The sequence below is a fragment of the Urocitellus parryii genome, chromosome 1 (assembly GCF_045843805.1).
Source record: "Urocitellus parryii isolate mUroPar1 chromosome 1, mUroPar1.hap1, whole genome shotgun sequence".
NCBI lineage: Eukaryota > Metazoa > Chordata > Mammalia > Rodentia > Sciuridae > Urocitellus > Urocitellus parryii.
In genome coordinates this window covers 166019852-166038851 of record NC_135531.1, presented here as the reverse complement: position 1 = coordinate 166038851, position 19000 = coordinate 166019852, and the positions used below count along the sequence as shown (strand labels likewise).

General features: G+C 47.4%; 1 protein-coding gene and 1 pseudogene across 16 annotated transcripts in view; one reads left to right on the top strand and one right to left on the bottom strand.

Annotated features, from left to right (window-relative positions):
* Positions 1-19000, top strand: part of LOC144256697 (tyrosine-protein phosphatase non-receptor type 4-like) — an 851727-nt gene that overhangs the window by 120711 nt on the left and 712016 nt on the right. The gene's annotated exons all lie outside the window — the stretch shown is intronic.
* Positions 5990-6915, bottom strand: LOC144254641 (olfactory receptor 6F1-like; annotated as a pseudogene).

Sequence of the window (19000 nt, the reverse complement as noted above, 5' to 3'; positions counted from 1 at the left end):
AGAATGTGAGAGGGACACTGTCTATAGCACAAGAGGGAACAGCCTTCCCACAACATTGCAGGAGATGCCCGAGTGTCCTAGCGCCCATAGCACTGGCCTTGCTCAGGGGCGGGGTGGCATCCCCCAGGGCTACTGGCCTCTCAGTACTGTCCCCTGCTGCCGTCTCCACAGGAGGACGATGGGCAGGTCTCAGTGGGGAGGAAAGCACCCACGTCCCGGGGGGGACAGGGTGTCTGGAGCAGTTGGCACATTCAGGTGCAGACGTGTCTCCCGCCGGTTCTTCCTGGGTCTTCATTGATCTCAGCGCACCTGGGGACCTGTGTTCCACACTGTGGTTGCAGAACGGGACACTTTGCCACCTGTGACGAACCATTCTAGTCTAGGCACAGGGAGTTTCTCATCATTACTATAGTTAATATTATCAGCACTGTTTTAGTTGGCAAATCACAGCTGTGTAAGGGCGTGAAAGCGATGTTTTGATATACGCATACAGTGCAGAGCAGTTAAATCAATCTAGTTAACATAGCCCGCACCTCATCTGTCATTTTTTAAAAACTGTAAATAACGTTGTTATGTGTTTGCTGGTGTATTATAGTTATACATAATCTTGGGTTTTTTTTGACATAATCAATGTGCAAGAAATATAATTTGCTGCACTTTATCTTTTTTACAGTGAGATTTAGTCTTTTAGTCGCTTTGCAAAATACAGCAGATTATTATTCCATCTAATCACCTTGACAAGTCTAGATAAGTATGTTTGTTTGTTTTTCCAATTCCTTACTTTCTGATACTTTAGGAAGCTCTGTCCTCCTCTTTTATAATCCAGTCCTGGAAGCCACCTCTCCAAGGGTCCCTTTGCACCCTCCTGGAGGGTGGTGTCAGACCTCATGGCTGGGAGCTAGGTGCTCTGGGTGCTCTCTGGGTGCCTGTGCGGCCGGGTGGATCATCTCGGGAGTCAGAGGAGGGCACGTGTGTGTATCCTCACCTTGAGAGCTCGTGTCTGCACGTGTTTATGAGTAGAATCATCCACGTCTGCACTACGCTCACACGAGTGCTCACCCAACTGGCAGGCTCTCCTCTGGGACATGCAGGTGACTCCCATCTCTGCTGTGAATGGTGGTAAATTCCCATGGGGAGTGAGGGGCCAGCTGCCGTCTTCCTTCACCCACTGACTTCATGATGCAGCTCCAGCACACACAGCAGGGTCTGGATCATCAACCTTACCCACATGGCATACAGTTTCATCAGCTAGCGTGCCGGGTTACCGTACAGGTTCTCTGAAGTTCAGTTTCACACCCTATCAATTTGCAAAGTGTTGCTCAGCATCCTTTCTCTCAAGATTCTTCCCTGTGTGTGTAATGTGCAGAGATGGTTTTGCATTGTTTGTTTTCTAACCTCACGGGCACGACTTCTGCCAACTCCCATGAGATATGCAGGGGGACATGGGGAAGTTATGGGCATCTGTGACAGCACATCCCAACATCTCACTGGACGGTTCATGATCTTCATGTTGTCGGTGTGCCTGGCCCAAAAGTCAGCCTTGACTCCTCTGTCTTTTGATGGGGACAGTGGTCATGTGAAGGACTTGTGCCTCACACAGCTTCTAGGAAATCGGAGCCTTTCCTGAAGCAAAGTCGTATCTGATTAGTGTGGAAATAACCAAAGTGATAAATAAAGCCATTGAATGAGGCCTGGCTGGGTGCTGCTCAGTGGGAGAGCCCCCTCCCTCCCGCAACTTATTGTAAAAGTTAATAAAGATATTTTCCTGTTTTCATTATTTTTCTCTGGACACCAATGGACTGTCGTGCCATTTAGTACAATTGTGATGGTATCTAGCCATCTGGAAAAAAAAAAAAAGAAAAGAAGAAAGGAAGGGATCTAACAGATGATAAATTCACTGAGGATAATGCAGTCTTTTAAGTATATGGGGTTAAAATAATTCTACAGCCATTTGGCAAAAATAACATGACATCCACTCCTTGTGCCAGTCAATGGAAAAAATGATTCTGAGATTACAATGTAACAGTTGAAATGCTACCAATAACCACGCTAGATGGAAAAGTGGGAAATGTTGCTTATCACCCAGGAGGAGGGACTGGCCTTCTAATAGACTCTCTAAATCAGTAGTGAGTCATGAGTGGAGGGCCACATCGCAGGTGAACTTCCTCACTGTTTCTGAAAGAACAATCAAGGCTTTCAGGGCTCACCATTGGACGGCAGGATCATGTGAGCCAGCAGGGCTCACCATTGGATGGCTCTTCTTGGGGGATGGGGGAGTTAGTCTTTGGAGCTGGGGCGACTCCCAACAGTTTCTATTCTACTGAATTGGTAAATTTGACCAAGGAGAATGTGTTTCAAATGTGTGGGGGAAAATACAATGAATACATTCCAAAGGTCCAAATTAACTGAAAAAAAATTTTTAATGAATATCATAAGGAGTTAATGTCCATAATTATAAAAATAGTAAAAAATGACTAAAGAAATAGCAAAAAGCCTAGGAAAAGAGGCAAAACCCCTCAGCAGCTCACATGGAGAGAAATACCCACACTTCTCCGGTGCATCTCTCAGGGTGAGCTCCACACTAGTAACACTGAGGCAGATTGAAAGGGCCTCCTCTGCCTTCCTCCTTGCAAAGCTGTGGATGCTGCAATCCCGCCCCAAAATGGTGAGCCTGGGCAGCAGGGCCTCTCAGACCCCCAACCCAAAGCCCACTGTGAAACATGGCACATGGCAACTAAGCTCCTAGTGCCTCCACCCGGTGTGCATTTCTAACCTGAGAATGCAGAAATCCACAGCTGGGCAAACTGATCCATCACAGCACCACTGCAATGGTAGGAAGTGGAAACTGTCACAGTATCCAGCAAAAGAGACTGAATAAAGTCGTGGTATGTGCACCAGGGGAACGCTGTGTGGATGTGAAGGAGGCCAGGAGGTGGGTGCCCCGCTGGTGCTGGCAGGAAATACCACTAAGTGGAAAGTCAGGCACGGAGGCCAAGCAGGGCACACTCCTAAGACAAAGCAGGGTAATAGGGAGACGGATCCTGCATCTGGAAAAGAGATAAGAAGTGTCTCAAAAAATTAATGGGCCACCTAAGATAGAGGGGGTGAAGCAGAAGGTGCTGAGCAGGTCCCTCCTGGGTGGAGTCTTGTGCAGTTCAACTGGAAGACACCCAAGATCTCCCTGTTCAAAGCCATGAAGCTAAGTGGTAGAGCCAGCCAGCATGCTCTCGGGGCCTCCCATAGACCCCCACTGCTCTCAGGATTCGGACAGACCCTCCTGTGTGTCCCCAGCTTGCCACCTCCACTTCTGAAGACCCTCACGATGCCCCTCATGCTGCTCACATCCCTTCCTCCTTTATTTCTCCACTGTGTTCAGAATAAATTCTTCATATTTGACTCAAATGATTTGCTTCAGATTTTTTTTCATTAGCAGCAAGTTGCAGATGTAAAATTTTATGTTCTCCAAATCCAATCTTCCACTTTCCCCTTCCTCAGCACAGCCAGAGTTCCATGAATCCGGTTTGCATTCAGTCATATTTGCATGTTTTCTATATTCAAATGTACTCTTAAATATCATAGTGTTTTTTGTTTGTTTGTTTGGATTTTTGTTTTGTCTCCTAATTTTTTTAAATTAATTCAAATGACTGACTTCAAAACATTTCCTGGGCTAGGCATGGTGGTACACACCTATAATCTCAGAAGCTGGGGAAGCTGAGGCAGGGGGATCACAAATTCAAAGTCAGCCTCAGCAGTTTAGTGAGGGCTTAAGCAATTTAGCAAGACCCTGCATCAAAATAAAAAATGAAAAGGGCTGGGGATGTGGTTCGGTGGTTAAGTACCCCTGGGTTCAATCTCTCTCTCTCTCTCTCTCTCTCTCTCTCTCTCTCTCTCTCTCTCTCTCTCTCTCTCACACACACACACACACACACACACTCAAAAATTGTGTCCTACCAATGCATCTGTTCCAGGGCACTTATCATCTTTGAACACATTCACAGTCTCTCATTCTTTAGTTATGTTCTGTCTCCTCCCAGCAGAGTGTAAGGGTACATTTTTCTCCATCTTATTCACTCACATGTCCTAAGTGCATGCCAGCCACAGAGAATGTGCTCTGCACTTGTTGTACTTGCACACTATTTTGGGATATTGTATTTTCTTCATGGTTCAGAATTCATTAATCCATTTTGTACCGAGGTTTATTTGAATGCTTTCTGATTTTTAATATTGTAAATAACATTATATCCATAGAAATCACCTGGGGGTATTTGCTTAGGCTGACCTCCAGATGGTGGGGACAGCACTATGATCTTGACTAGGTGTTACCAGGTTCCACTCAGTGAAGCTGATATGTGGCATCACCAAAAGATTCTTTTCCCAAACAAACGTAAAATGTCGTCTCAGTTTGCTATGAATTTACCTTTTGCTGATCATCTCTTACTTAGTTTAACTGTTAAATATATTGATTTATAAGTAAACTATATGTTTGTCATTTTTGAAAAAAATTTCAATTCCTTTACCTATTTTTGTGCATTCTGACCTCTGTGGTGTCCGTGTTTTTCTGGGCTCCACTTTGTCATCTGCAACCTCCCCACTGTTGCCCCTTGCCGTCCAGGCAGAAGAGGGCGGCCATAAGCCTTGTGTTGAGAAATCCTGTGGATCAGTTATTGCTTGTGTCTGTGTAATCGTGGGGTGTCGGGTTCTTAATCCTGCTTTAATGGTGATTTGGGTCTTGAACTTGTCTTCTGTGCAGGTGGCATAAGCTCAGACTCCAGGCCTGCACTTGACGCGGGACTGCAAGTACTCAGTCCTCTATGGGTGACATGTTTACAATCAGGGGCTTGGCTTACAGGCAGGCAGTCACCTGCAGATCTCCTGGAACCCAGTCCGTGCTCCCCCAACCTCTGGGGACTTCAGACCTCTGTGAGCCCCGCATGCCTGCTGCTGAGGCTGAGCCTGGCAGCTGTGTTAGTCGCATTCCATTGCTGTGACCAAAACACCATATAAGAACAACCTAGACCAGGGAAGTTTATTTGGGTTCATGGTTTCAGAGGTCCCAGCAGTCCATGGCTGACTCCACTGGTCTGGGCCCGGGTGAGGTAGCTCATCCCAGCAGAAAGGAAGCAGAGAGGGGAGAGAAGGGGCCCAGGAAGATGCACTCTCCAGGCCTGGGTGACCCCTCCTCCAGCCTCACCCACCTGCCCACAGCTACCACCTAGTTGGTCCTTTCCATCTAGGATGGGCTGCTTAGGTTAAGCTCCCACTGTCCAGCCATTTCCCCTCTGCTGCCCCTGCATTAGCAAGAGCTTGGGGAGACACCTCACTTCCACACCAAAACACCAGCCCGGCTTCACAGTGACAACAGACAGACCATATGAGACAGTGGGACTGTGACTCACACCTATGAAACAGGACACCAAGCCTCCATGACCCACACCAGACGGTCGGCCATGTCATCACTTCAATCAGAGTTCGTCACAGTGAGGGGGTCAGCTGCCATCAGTGGCATTTGGCAGAAATCCAGAGCAGGCAGAGAGCAGAGCCTCGTAGCTCTGCCCACAATGGCAGTGCTGGGCATGGAGAAGGGGGAAGCAGCCTAGGAGGAATGCCCTGCCTCCCAAAACCTGCCTCCTGAGTGGCAGGGGTCACCTGGCCTGCTTTGATGGGCCCTGAGCTTTGGCAAGGCCCCCTTCCCTCTGTATAATTGCCCCCAAGTTTATAAAGAAAAGCCAGGGGGAGAGCTAATTTAATGTATGAGGTTTAAGTTCTGTTTTAAAGTCTTAAAAGCTGCTGTTCCCCTTGTATATGGATGTATGGCCAGCATGCCCACTTTGTGTGCTTTGGTTTGGGTCTTCAGGCTTTCTGTGTCCGTGTTCCCTCTTTTCCTCTCTCTCCACGAATCAACGGCTGCTTGCCTTCAAGCCTCCGCATTCCCACTTGTTGCCCCGGGCAGGTGGCGGGGGCCGTGACAGGGCAAAGTTGTGCTGCAGAGCTATTTTCCCTTCCACTTCTTCCGAAGAGTCTCCCTGACCTCCTGGTTTCGAAGGGTGTAGATGAAGGGGTTGAGAACTGGGGTCACCATGGTGTTAAGGACGTGCACGGCTTTGGTCAGGTCCAAGGTGTCCTTGATGGAGGTGCGCACGTGGAGGAAGATGGTGGAGCCATACCAGATGAAAACCAGGGTGAGGTGGGAGGAGCAGGTGGAGAAGGCCTTGCTGCGGCCACTGGCCGAGGGGATGCTGAAGATGGTGTGGATGATGTAGATGTAGGAGACCAGAGTGATGAGGCAGGAGCTCAAAATGACCACGGCAGCAATCACAAAGGCCACCAGCTCCACCACCTGCGTGCTGGTGCAGGCCAGGGTGATCCAGGGCACTATGTCACAGAAGAAGTGGTTGGTGGCTCGGGGCCACAGAAGGACAGGCCGCTGATGAGGGCCGTGGGCACTGCAATGGACAGGAAGCCACAGACCCAGGAGCCCAGGGCCAGTTGCACAGAGAGCAGGCCACTCATGATGGCCCCGTAGTGCAGGGGGTAGCAGATGGCGAGGTAGCGGTCGTAGGCCATGGCGGCCAGGAGGAAGTACTCCGTGCAGCCCAGCGAGAAGACCAGGTACATCTGCAGGAGGCAGCTGATGAAGGAGATGCTCTGGCTCCTCCCCAGCAGGATGGCCAGGGCTTTGGGCACTGCGGCCGTGGTGTACCAGACCTCCAGGAAGGACAGGTTGCTCAGGAAGAAGTACATGGGGGTGTGCAGCTGGCGGGAGGTGCTCACTAGCAGCAAGATGGCCACATTGCCGCCCACTGTGAGGATGTACATCACCAGGAAGAGCAGAAAGAGTGAGAGCTGCAGGGCCTGGGGCCCCGGGAAGCCCAGCAGCAGAAAGCCCCTGCCCCCTGTCTCATTGCCAGCATCCATGGCAGGGACCTGCAGACCAGGAGGCAGAGGGTCAATCAGCCTTGACCATACCTTGGAAGGACTCACAGAGAAGCACTCATGAAACTGGTGTCTGCTGACAACTGGCTTCAAGCTGGAGTCAAGCTGTGGTGAACATGATCGTAAAGCACAGAGGAAAGCATCACTCCAGTCGACCGACAGCCCAGGAAACTCCACATTCAGGAATCACACCCGTTTGGGCCTCCTGCCCCGCTAGCTGGTCCCACTAGCACTCTGTGACCCTGGAATAAAGGCCCGGGTTCAGAAGGCAGCCCCCAGACATAAGTGCTGACCTTAATCACCCGTGGTAGTCTTGGCTTCTCAACTGATTTTCTAAGTTATAAGCTCCATCCCCATAAAGAACATTCAGAGGTCAAGTATAAGAATTCTGATCTTTTTTTTCATATTTAAATTTATTAAGGCAATGCATTCTTCTTACAAAAAAGAAGCAAAAGTCCATATTGAACAAAGCGCTTAACACAATGGGGACATCCTGACCCTCATGGGGAAGCAGGAGCAGGGAGCCCGTTAAGAACCGGATGTCATTCTGAGTGTCATTCTCACTCTCTAGTGCACCCTGGACACCACTTTACATGCGTTGGTAAGCTGTTCCTGTCAGGCATGCAGGTGACCAGAGCCTGCACTTGGGGGCAGACTCTTGAGCAGAGACCACAGGATCGGGGTGGCTTCACTCAATGAGCTCTCTAGAGAGCAAGAGCTTTCTGTCCCCAGTACCACCCTCCTCACCACCCCGTGACACACTTCCTCCAGGAAAATAGAATTCCTTGCACATGTCCTGTGTCAACAAGCACATGAAGAACCAGGCTGGGCGGGTTGATGCGTCCACAGCTTGGGTCTACCTAACGTCCGGCAGAAGGGGCCTCTGACCTCCTCCAGGCAGTGCTTCTCAGGCCTTAACGGGCACCTGAGGGTGGAGTCCAGGGCAGGTGTAGTTCATCCTCTGGGGGTGGGAGGGTGTCTGTAGGTCTGCACTTACACAGCTTCTGGAAGTGTACACTGGCTGGACCACACCTGAGGAATGGTCTAGCAGCCTTCTCCTTTATAAAGCCATCCCATTGTACCTGGACTTGTTCAGTTGTTATAGACCAATTAAAGTCGAAGGCAAATACCCTGAAGCTCAGAGAGTGACTTGTTTTGCCCAGGTTTGCTTGGTTGGCGGAAGGGAGGGTACAGAGCACGTCACCCCCAGATATGCTCCTCTGGTGATAGGATTATTTTTTGAGCTGAAGGCAGCTGGAAATAAATAGGAGCTATAAGGAAATCTGCCTGGCTGCTGGCTCCACCAGGACAGGGTGACCTGTCCCCAAGGCGATGACTGTCAGCCCAGGGACCCAGAGGAGCCCCGATGACAAGCCATGCAGAAATGACCCTGGCTTTCCAGCAGTTCCCACAGTCACGACCCCCAGAAGCTGGGCTTTCCCTCTGCCTGCCTCTGCTCTGAACACTCACTCTTTGGAAAGATGCTGCCTGAGTCCACCTTTAGACCCCTCCTCTGAGCTACTCACCTAACTGCTCCCAGGTGCGTGGATATTTTTAATAGACTGAAGGGTGCTTTTCTTACATAAATTTGTGTTTTTTCTAATTGGCAGGGCTCCAGCCAGTGAGTCTAAGATAAGTGGAGGGGAAAAGATTTCTTTCATGCACACTGTAGTTAAAAAAATACAAAACACCTAGATTAGTAATTATCCTAATGAAGAGAAAATTGATCTATATATCAAGGGTGACTCAGACAAGAAGAAATACAGAGAAAAGAGACTCTTTAGCAAAATGTGCTACATAATGTCTTTCCCTAATTTCCCAAAGCTAACACGTTTCAGCGCATGTGTAATTCACAGGAAAAGTTAGTCTGCAACAAACGACCCCTTGCAGTTCGAGCACTGAGTGTACAAATTCTGTTCTCCTGGGAAACAGGAGCCCAGGAGCACCTGGACTGTAAAACCAGGCCAACCTGTGGCACAGCTGGGGCTCAGTACCCATGCCCCAAGCATGGGCCTCGGGGTGCAGATGAACTAGGCAGCCAAGCACAGGCAGAGGCACAGACCCTCCCCTATCCTCCCCTGTCCTCCTCTTCCTCCTCCTCCTCTGGTAACCCCAGGTGGCAGGTGCCTGCCATGCTCCCAGAGGGAAGAGATGCTGCACAGAGAACAAGTGCCTGGCAATGTCCTCCTGTTCACCACCCTCAGATCACGTCCCCTTGTCCTCTAGGCACCTGGTGGTTGCCCACAAGCCCTCAGATCTCGTGCTCTGGGTCTGAATCCTGAGGACTCTGGGGCACAGCACAGACTCTTATACACTAGGAACAAGCACAGGTGTAAAGAACCTGCCCAAGGTGGAGTGGTGCTCACCAGCCCCAGGGTTCCAAGGCAGAGCACAACTTTTAACATAGGAAGATTTGTTTGAAGCTGTTATTATGTCATCTCTAAAAATCTATGTGTCTATCGCTCTATAGTTGAATGGGTTTTGAACTCATTCTAATGTTCTTGGCGCATGATTGAAGAGTTTTTAAAAATCAGAGAAAGAACATTGTTTGATTATTACTTTTGAATAAATTTTCATTTTATTTTTAAAATTAATTACCAGGGTTATTCATTTTATAAAAAATGCATGATGATTTACCTACTAGATATGATATGTAATTTAAATACCCAGAAAGTTTAAATGAATAAAGAAAATAACTGTTCTCATACCCAAAGCAACATGTCATTAAAAATGACTGCACTCAGGTTGTTTCTGTTGCAGGCAGACAGGAGGCACCTGGCGGCTGGCCACAGAGCTCAGCCTGCGGAGTGGAGTTGTGTGGAGTGCACAGACAGTGGCCCTCCCACGACCCCGGGGCATGCAGCACCTTCCCACCCAGAGCCACTCCACACTCACCTGTCCCTGCTCTTCCCTTCCATGGTTTTCTCCCTGACTTTGATCACCCTCTCCCCTCCCTCCTGACTTAGATCACCCTCTTTTCTCCTGGCCTCTCATTATTCCATGGGTGCTGGTATGCAGGATGCTTTGGCGGGATCTTCCTTGGTCCTCAGACCTCTCAGGCTGTTCCTTGTTCCTTTGGTCCCATCCTGCTGAGTCCCCTTACAGCCAACCTGCCTCCTGCTATCTTGTGTTTTCTCTGCCTCATGAGAATTCAGAGCCTCCCACGGAAATGCTTTGCTGTTGAGTAATTAGGTGTGGGGAGCCCTGGGGGAGGAGGTTCCCTCTGTCCCTCGGGTACTTGGGGTCAGTTCACCAAGACATGGCCTTCTACTAAATCTTCCCAGAGCAAGGCTTCAGAACCTCTCCCGTCACTTGAGAGAGAAATCTAAATGGCAAAGTTACCAAAGAAGGAAAAGGGTACTTCTCTGGCTTTATATGTTAATCATTCATAAAATCTGAAAAAACAGAGAGTAGTGTTTTTGTTTTGTTTTGTTTTTGTTTGTTTTTAGAATGAATAATACAAATTAAAGTGTAAAGGAAACCTAAGCACATCTCAAAATCAAAGGTGAGAGATTGGCCTTGACATGGGTGAGGTCCTGGGCTCTATCCCCTAAAATAAATCAGACAGGAAGTTTGAACTAAGAGACAAATTAGTAATATTTCATGCCCAGATATTGTCCCAAAGCACCACCTATAATGTCCTCATTGTATTTTTATTAAATCTTTCAGTTTCATGGTGTTGGGACCTCCTATGACTGAAATAGAGTTGATTATTCGACAGTGAAAAGAAAATTAGAACTTCATGTTACAAAACACTATTGGTGGGATAAGAATTAAACTATCCTTGTTAGGAAGCAATTTTTTTTTTTATAAAAATTATGGGGCAGTTGGCTCAGTGCACAGAGCCCCCCTCCCCACATTAAAAAGCCCCAGATGGATGGCATGTCTAGGAGCACCAACATTTCATGAATTTGTCAAACTCAACAGTTCACAAGAATCAGTGGTGTCAAGAATGGGAAATGGGAGTTTTCTCTGCTGCCAGATTCGTGGTTGGTGCCGATTTCTCCAGGAGTGAATGCATCTACAACTCACTCTATTCCTATGATTACTACCTGCAGTGATGCCTCATGGTGCACGGCTGGAGGTTGCTATTCCTGCCCTCTGTGTAACCCTTGTAAGTTCTGGGTTCAACCTAGGAGTCATCATGGTCTGTCTTACAGCCCCAGGTCTGGCCGCCCCACACCCAGTTTCCTGCAGGATCACAGATCCCATGATCTCAGAGTGCCCTTGCTCTCCAGAATCCACAGGACCCACACCAGTCACTGTCCTTTGCCCACGATGTTGGTGGCACTTAGTATTGCTAGAACTTGCAAACTTTTTCTAATAACTATAGTGGAGTGTCTAACTTGGACATTACTGTGGCTCTTCTTTTTCATTCCTGAATTTGACCAAATTTTAATATTTCTTTGCCTTCTGGGTATTTTCTCTAAATTGCACATGTATGTGCTTTATCATCAATTCATTTGGGTTTTAAATTATTTTATCTTGGGCTGGGGATGTGGCTCAAGCGGTAGCGTGCTTGCCTGGCATGTGTGCGGCCCGGGTTGGATCCTCAGAACCACATACAAACAAAGATGTTGTGTCCGCCAAAAAGTAAAAAATAAATATTAAAAAATTCTCTCTCTCTCTCTTTCTCTCTCTCTCTCTTTAAAAAAAAATTAAAAAATTATTTTATCTTATCTATGAATCCTGCAAACTGATGATTACACATTGTGGAAATATTGTCTGAGACTATCTTTCAACATCATGCATTTGTTGTTAAAAAACAAGTCCAACTCTTACTCAGTCACACTTACCAATATTTTCCTCCCAGGCTTTTGCTTTGTGGGTTTGTTTAAGCCATTTCTTATGCCAACATATCTTTTGAATTCTTTTGGAGTTCTGGCTAATAAATTTAGGAATTTTATGGGGTTTTTTTTGAGTGATTTATACATGATATTGGGAGTCGTGTGAGGCAATCATGTAGCAGTAAATAGAATTTGTCCCACTGCAGCCCCAGTACCTTCCCTGACCCTCCCCCATGCCTGCCCTTCCTCTGTCTACCAGGCTTCCTTCTGTCTGTAGTTATTTTTTAATGCATGCTTTATAGGTATACAAAAGGTGAAAGTCACAGTTTTCCCCCCTGTGCTCCTCTGATCTCCTTTTATTTTCAAGAGATTTCCCCATTCCCTTATTCTCCTATTTTTATCCAGCTTCTGCATATGATAGAAAACATTCCACCCTTGACTTTCTGGGTCTGGCTTCTTTCACTCAGCAGGATGCTCTACAGCTCCATCCATTTACCAGCAAATGCCAGAACTTTATTCTTCTTTGGGGCTGAGTATCTATACCACAAATTCTTCACCCAATTAAGGGCATGAAGAGATTGGAAAGAAGATCTTTGCCAGCTGCTCCTCTAGCAGAGTATTAATATCCACAACTTAGAAAGGAAAAAAAATCCACCGAAAACAACAGCAATAACCGCCACCAAAACCAAACAATCGAGTTAATACCTGGGCAAAGACCTAAAAAGACACTTCTCGAAAGAAAAAATACAAATGGCCAACAAATACATGAAACATGTTTACCATCCCTAGCCACCAGGAAATGCAGATCAAAAGTATGTTGAGGGCCTGGGCTGGGGCTAGTGTAAAGTGTGTGTGAGGCACTGGATTCCATCCTCAGCACCACATAAAAATAAATAAAGATTCTGGGTGTCCATTTACAACTTTAAAAATACTTTGAGATTCCATCTCACTCTTGTTAGAAAGGCAATTATTAGGAATACAGATAATAATAAATGTTGCTGAGGACGTGGGGAAAGGTAAGCTCCCACCTTGTTGGCAGGACTGAAAATGAGTACGAATGCTCTGAAAAGAAGTATGGAGGTCCCTCAGAAAACTGGAAATGGAGACATCCGATGACCCAGCTGTCCCACTCCTTGGTGTTCATCCAAAAGAACTAAAGTCAGCTCCACAGGCACTTGGTGGTCATAGCCGCACAATTCACACCAGCCTAGTTACGGCATCAGCCCAGGTGCCATCAACAGATGGATGCTTGAGGAAATGTGGCACATCTACACAATGGAGTATTACTCAGCCATGAGGAAGGACAAAGCTGATGGGCATGAAGGGAGAGAGGAAAAGAGAAGCTCAGTGGCTGTGGGACTTAACACAGCCCACAGGACAGACCCCCACCTCCAAAGACTGTGGGTCAGTGTCCCTCTCCACAAGAACTGAGCTGAGTTAGGGCAGTCAATGGGAAGAAAGTGGACATGCAGATATAAATTAGTTGTTACATGCTTTAGAAGCTAATGAGCGTCTTAGGACATGATTGTCACCTACACGCTCCAAATAGGTAAGAAACTACTAAGAGTTACCCTAATGAGACCCAGAGGGAGCTCCCCTCTGCAGGCTGGAGGAAAGGGCAGTGGGCTGGGCTCAGTCTGGGGGTGGGGAAGGCCTGGCCTCCTGGGCTTGGGGTGTGAGCAGTGATCTCAGCGCAGCCAGGAGCGCCTCGGGGAGCAGCCCAGGTAGTCACACAGGCCTGCTCCCTATGGCTTTAAAGACTAGACCCTCCTGGACAAGTGCCTGAGACCAAGGCCACTAAGCACAGTTCTCCTGCTCCAGAACTGGGAGCCTGACAGTGGGAGCACACTTCGCATGTGGAGGACGGCCTCGGGGCCACAGTGAGTTGAGAGGCAGAGGGGAGGGTGGGACTTGGAGCTGGGCTCAGCTCTACGTGGGAAGTTCCCATGGACCCTTCTGGGCACTGGAAGCATTTCCAGGAAGCTCAGGCTCCACAGGAGCAACCGTGGCCCTCCAGTCCTCCGCCCTCACTTCTCTCCTCCATCCTGTCTGTCCCTCACCTGCTCTTCCTGCCCAGAGTGGGAGTTTACTTTAATGTTGTATATGAACAGTAGAGAGGTGTCTGTACCTGGCCCTACCCCAGCTCTGTGGGCGCAGCAGAACCCCGGGGACGCAGGGCTGTTCCATGCCCTGGTTCTGTAGAGCTGGATGGGACAGCTGCACGTTTGCCCCATCACGTGGAGCTTCTCTGGACCCATGAGTGTCTTGGCACAGAGGGGCACAGCCTTGCTGCTGTGCCGTGTCCTCTGTGAAGTAGAGCCCACAGAGGCTTCAGCAGGCTTTCCAGCGCTCACTTCCTACATGGCCTTGAGGAGTGTGGTTCAAGCAATCAAAGTGAGCTCCAGGGTGGAGATTTGCACTCCAGGGTGGAGCCCTCCAGGGTGGAGATTTGCTGTTGAAGCCAAATGTGGTGTGGGAAGACTCCAGAGGCTTTGCTGCTCGCTCTGGACCCTGGAAGCACAGGGAGGTGACATGAGGGAAGCTGGCTGGCTGGGAACCTGCCCTCAGAGCTGCTCCAAGCTTGGCACTCGCCAGAGGAGAGAGGAGAGTGTGGGGTTGAGCTGCAACCTGAGTCAGGCTCCCCACTGCTGCCCGCGCTGGGGCCAGTGCTGCCTTCCCACAGCAAGCACACTGGAGTGTGCAAGGTAGCCAGAGGTTTCCTTTGCAGATGGGTCTTTCAACTTTTAAGTTGGAGGAGAAATGCATTCTTGGAGAATTTAAGTAGACAATGTCATTACTATTGAAACTGAAAGGACTTGTTTCTCTTGATATGAAGACTCTGAAAGCCTAGGCTGATTTTCAGAGCACACCTTCTGGAGAGCAGTGTGGAAAAGTGTGTGCATATGTACCTGTGTGCACCTGTGTGCATGCTTGTGTGTGCACATGTGTGCATGTTTGTGTGCATGTGTGTATGTGTGTGTGCATATGTGCATGTGCTTCTGTGCATACTTGTGTATACACATGTGTGCTTATGTACATGTGTGTGCTTGTGTGTCCACAGGTGTGCATGCATGTGTGTTTGCGTGTGCTTGTGTGTGTGTGCATGTGTATATGTGTGTGCACAGGTGTGCATGCATGCGTGTATGTGCACTGTGCCTGTATGGGTGTTCGGGTGTGGGGTAGCATTGTCTGTAGTTCTGGGTGTCTTGGTTGCTGTTTCAACACAGCTTCTCACCTTCTAGCCTCTTAAAAGCACCTCATATGAGCCAGGTGCCTGCCATCCCAGCTGCTCTGGAGGCTAAGGCAGGAGGATGGCAAGTCTGAGTTCAGCCTGGTAACTTAGCAAGACCCTGGCTCAGTGATAGAGCACCCTGGGCTCAATCCCTGGTTCCACACCAATCAAACAAGAGCCCCATCACATTTCACTTTACTTTCTCATTCTTTGATTTACATTATTCTCATCTGGTTCTCACTAAAAATAAAATAAATTTGATGCCCAATTTTACCAATTGCTCTTTCCTCCACCACCTATTTAGTTTTCTCCTATTGATTCATTATCCTTGAAAACAAATGTAACCAAGAGCACTTGAGCAGAGGACCTGGGGGCTGAGGATGTAGCTTGCGAAGCCCTGGGTGTGATCCCAGCACCAGAACAAGAACACAAGAGAGAAAGCCGTCTTGTAGCATCCTGCTGGAAGTCCAGGTACATCCAAGGGAGCGAGAGAAAGCTCCACACTGTTGAGTGCTTTGTGGCTCATTTTTTTATATGCAGGTTTTTAACATCAAAGTATGACTCTTCCTCACCAACACCCTAATTTGTTAAAAAAAAAAACAACTTCAAAGCATTTTTTTTTTGCATAGAGGAAATAGAATTATTAACTTTTTTGGTTTTTAAAATGTTACTATTCCAAATAACATCCTAATATTAAACTACAGAACTTCTCATTTAAAATGTTCATTTTGTCTTATTGAGAAAGCAGGGGTTTGATTCTTGGCTGTGAGTGAAACTACGCTGCTCAGATTGTACCACTTGTCTAAGGTGAGGAGTGACCACACTGGCACTGGCAGGTGCAGAAGCCAGATAAAGAACAGAGAAGACGGACACATGCCTGTAATCCCAGAGGCTCAGGAGGCTGAGGCAGGAGGATCACTAGTTCAAAGCCAGCCTCAGGAAAAGCGAGGCATTAAGCAACTCGGTGAGACCCTGTCTCTAAATAAAATACAAAATAAGGCTATGGTTGTGGCTTAGTGGTAGAGTGTTCCTGAGTTCAATTCCTGGTTACCCACACCCTCCCCCTGCAAAAAAAAAAAAAAAAAAAAAAAGAAAAAGAAAAGAAAAGAAAAAAGAACAGGTGAGACTCGGAGCTGTCTCTCCAGGTGGAGAGGAAGAACAGAGGCTAGGGACTGAGGAGCCTCCCGGGTCAGCGTCCTCCATGGAGAGTGCCCCGTCATCCTGGAGAACTCAGAGAGCACGTCCCTCAGCTCAGCTGGACAGCCTTGCCAACACAGACCAGGCCAACCAGGACAGCAGTTAGGAACCCCGTTCTGAACAGCGGCATGGCTGAAGCTGTCTATCTGGGTTAAACAGCAGTGATGGGGACAGGCACCTGTCAGAAGGCCCAGGAGCAGGACTAGGCTGGGGAAGCCTTGAGTGGGAGGAATCCAAACCAGGAGCCTGGAGGCCAAAGTCCACTTCTCTGGCGCCAGGGTGCATGGGAGCAGCCTCTGACATTGAGAAAATGTGTCCCTGAGGCAATGCTAAAGCAGAATCCAGGGCTCTGGGCTAAGGATGATGGAGGGGCAAGAAGAGGTACAAGTCTCCCTAGCCTGGATGTGTGAGTGGCCTCTAGTAGAGGCCCCTGGTCCTGGTAGCAGCATGCCTTCTGCTCTACTGGGTGCAGAGAACATGTCTAACATGTGCTGGTCCTGGTGCTAATCACATCAGGCCTAGAATGTTATGACCGTCACCTGGCTTAGTCTTAGGAGTTGCTATTGTCATGAAAAATGTCACTGTGTTTTTGAAAACCAATTTTTTTTCAAAATAATTTCTATGGTTTTCTAATTTTTTTTTAACTATGGTAATATCCACATTAAAGAAGCAAAATAGACACTAAAATAGCACTTTCACCAAAGAATTACACTATTTAACGAAAGTATGGGGGGAGGAATCAAGGTCCTTCAAAATAAAAGAGAAGCTAATAATAAATGTAAGATCACTTTACAGCAAGGAAGATTTCACATTTTAACTTACTTTTTAAAAAATTTCTAGTGCATTGCAGTTTTGCATGACATTGGAGTTCATTTTGACATATTCATAAATGCACATGACACAGTTTTCTGCATTTCAGTCCCAGTACTAGCCCCTTCCCTCTCCTCCACCCTAACCCCATCCCTCCACTATCTACAGGTCTTTCTTCTATTTATTTATTTAAATTAGTGCATCATAGTTATGTACAAGATGGGAATGCATGTGGTATGCTCGTACATGTGCAGGCAGAATCTGGTCGGCGTTACTCCCTGGTTCCTGGTTTTGTTTCCTTAGCTCAGGGGTTGTGTTGAGGAAGCTGGTGCTGTGCCAAGGTGTTGGAGCGTTGGGTCTTGGTTTGTCTCTAGCAGCTTCTCTTTGAGTTGATTTTCATGCAGGGTGAGAGGCAGGGATCAAGTTTCATTCTTGCTCATGTGGGTATCCAGTTTTCCCAGCCCTACTGTACTTTCTCCACATTATGCTTTGGGGACCTTTGGTGAGTGTCATGTGGTGGTATCTATGTGGGTTTGTCCCTGTGCCTTCTGTTCTATACCATTGGTCTTCCTGTCTGTTTGGATGCCAATCCCCACATTTTATTTTCAATTTCATTAATTTGGGCTGTGATGATCTATTCCTGTCTTCTGCATGTTTGGAACTAGTTTGTTCCTGCTTTTCTGGGCCTTGATGTGCAGCTTTAGGTTGCTTACTTGGGATCTTGCTGTTTTTAACACAGGCACTTGACGCTGTAAACTTTCCTCTAAGAACCACCCTCGATTGTCCCAGAGGCTCAGGTATGTTGTATCACTACTCTTCTTGTTTGAGTCTAGGAATTTTTAAATTTAATTTCTCAGTGTCCTTCAAAAAGAAAAGAAGTGAACAATAGACAACAGCATCATTTAATAATAATGAATATTTCCTTTTTTAGTTTATTTTTATTTTACTCTTTCTCAGATGTCAAGTTTCTACTGCATTGGCTGCTACATTTCTCAAGATATGAAATGGCCAACTATAGAAAGACCTCCTGTCTTTCTTTCCTCCTTCCTTCTTCCCTCCCTCCTTCCTGTCTTCCTTCCTCCTTCCCTCCCTCCTTCCTTCCTCACTCCTCTCCTTTCCTCTTTTACTTTTGTGGTGCTGGCGGTGAACCAGGGCCTTGCACATGCTGGCCAAGTGCTCCACCACGGGGCCACACCCCAGCCCAACATTTCTTTAGGATCCTGCTTGAAACCAACAGCTTCAGCCAACTGCTGGTCTTGATTTAGGTCAAATTAGCAACTATTTAAAAGATTGCAGTGTACAAGAAGCAGAAGTGTTATTCAAGACTTCTCAACCACAAAAAAAAATTTAAACAAGTAGGATGTTATTTATATAAAAAGCTATTACCCTGTTACAATTAAAATTATGTAGCCAAACCTGCAATTATCAGTGGGAAAATTACCCCCAAATCATTTCATGTTATCAGGGAAGGAACTGTAATTCTTATGTTTTTTTTTTTTTTTTGCAATCAATTTGAGTCCAGGTATATTGCAGGTTTTTGTTGTCTGACTCATGTGTCCACTAGATATGCAAATACCTTGGCATTTTAAAGCTTTCTCCCTCACTATGCTCACCTCTACTCTTCTCAGAAATTAAGGAGCAAGTGACATTTCTAGCTGATGTGTTGCTTTACCTACTTTTTTCTTAACCCTGGCTCCTGACTCAAGTTATGAAGAACTGGATGCTGGTGGTGGAGTTCCTGCTCCTGAGGCTGGCTGAAGGCTGGGTGCTGTGGCTGCAGGCTACGCTTTTCTTGATGATCTACCTCATGGCTGCGCTGGAGAATGTGGTCATCCTGCTGCTCACGCTTGTTGACCGCCGTCTCCACACCCCAATGTACTTTTTCCTTAGGCATTTGTCTTTCTTGGACCTGTGTCTCATTTCTGCTACCGTGCCCAAGTCCTTCCTAAACTCCTTCTCGCTCTCGGACTCGATCTCCTTCCTGGGGTGTGTGCTGCAGCTCTTCTTGGTGGTCCTGTTGGCTGGGTCGGAGATTGGCATC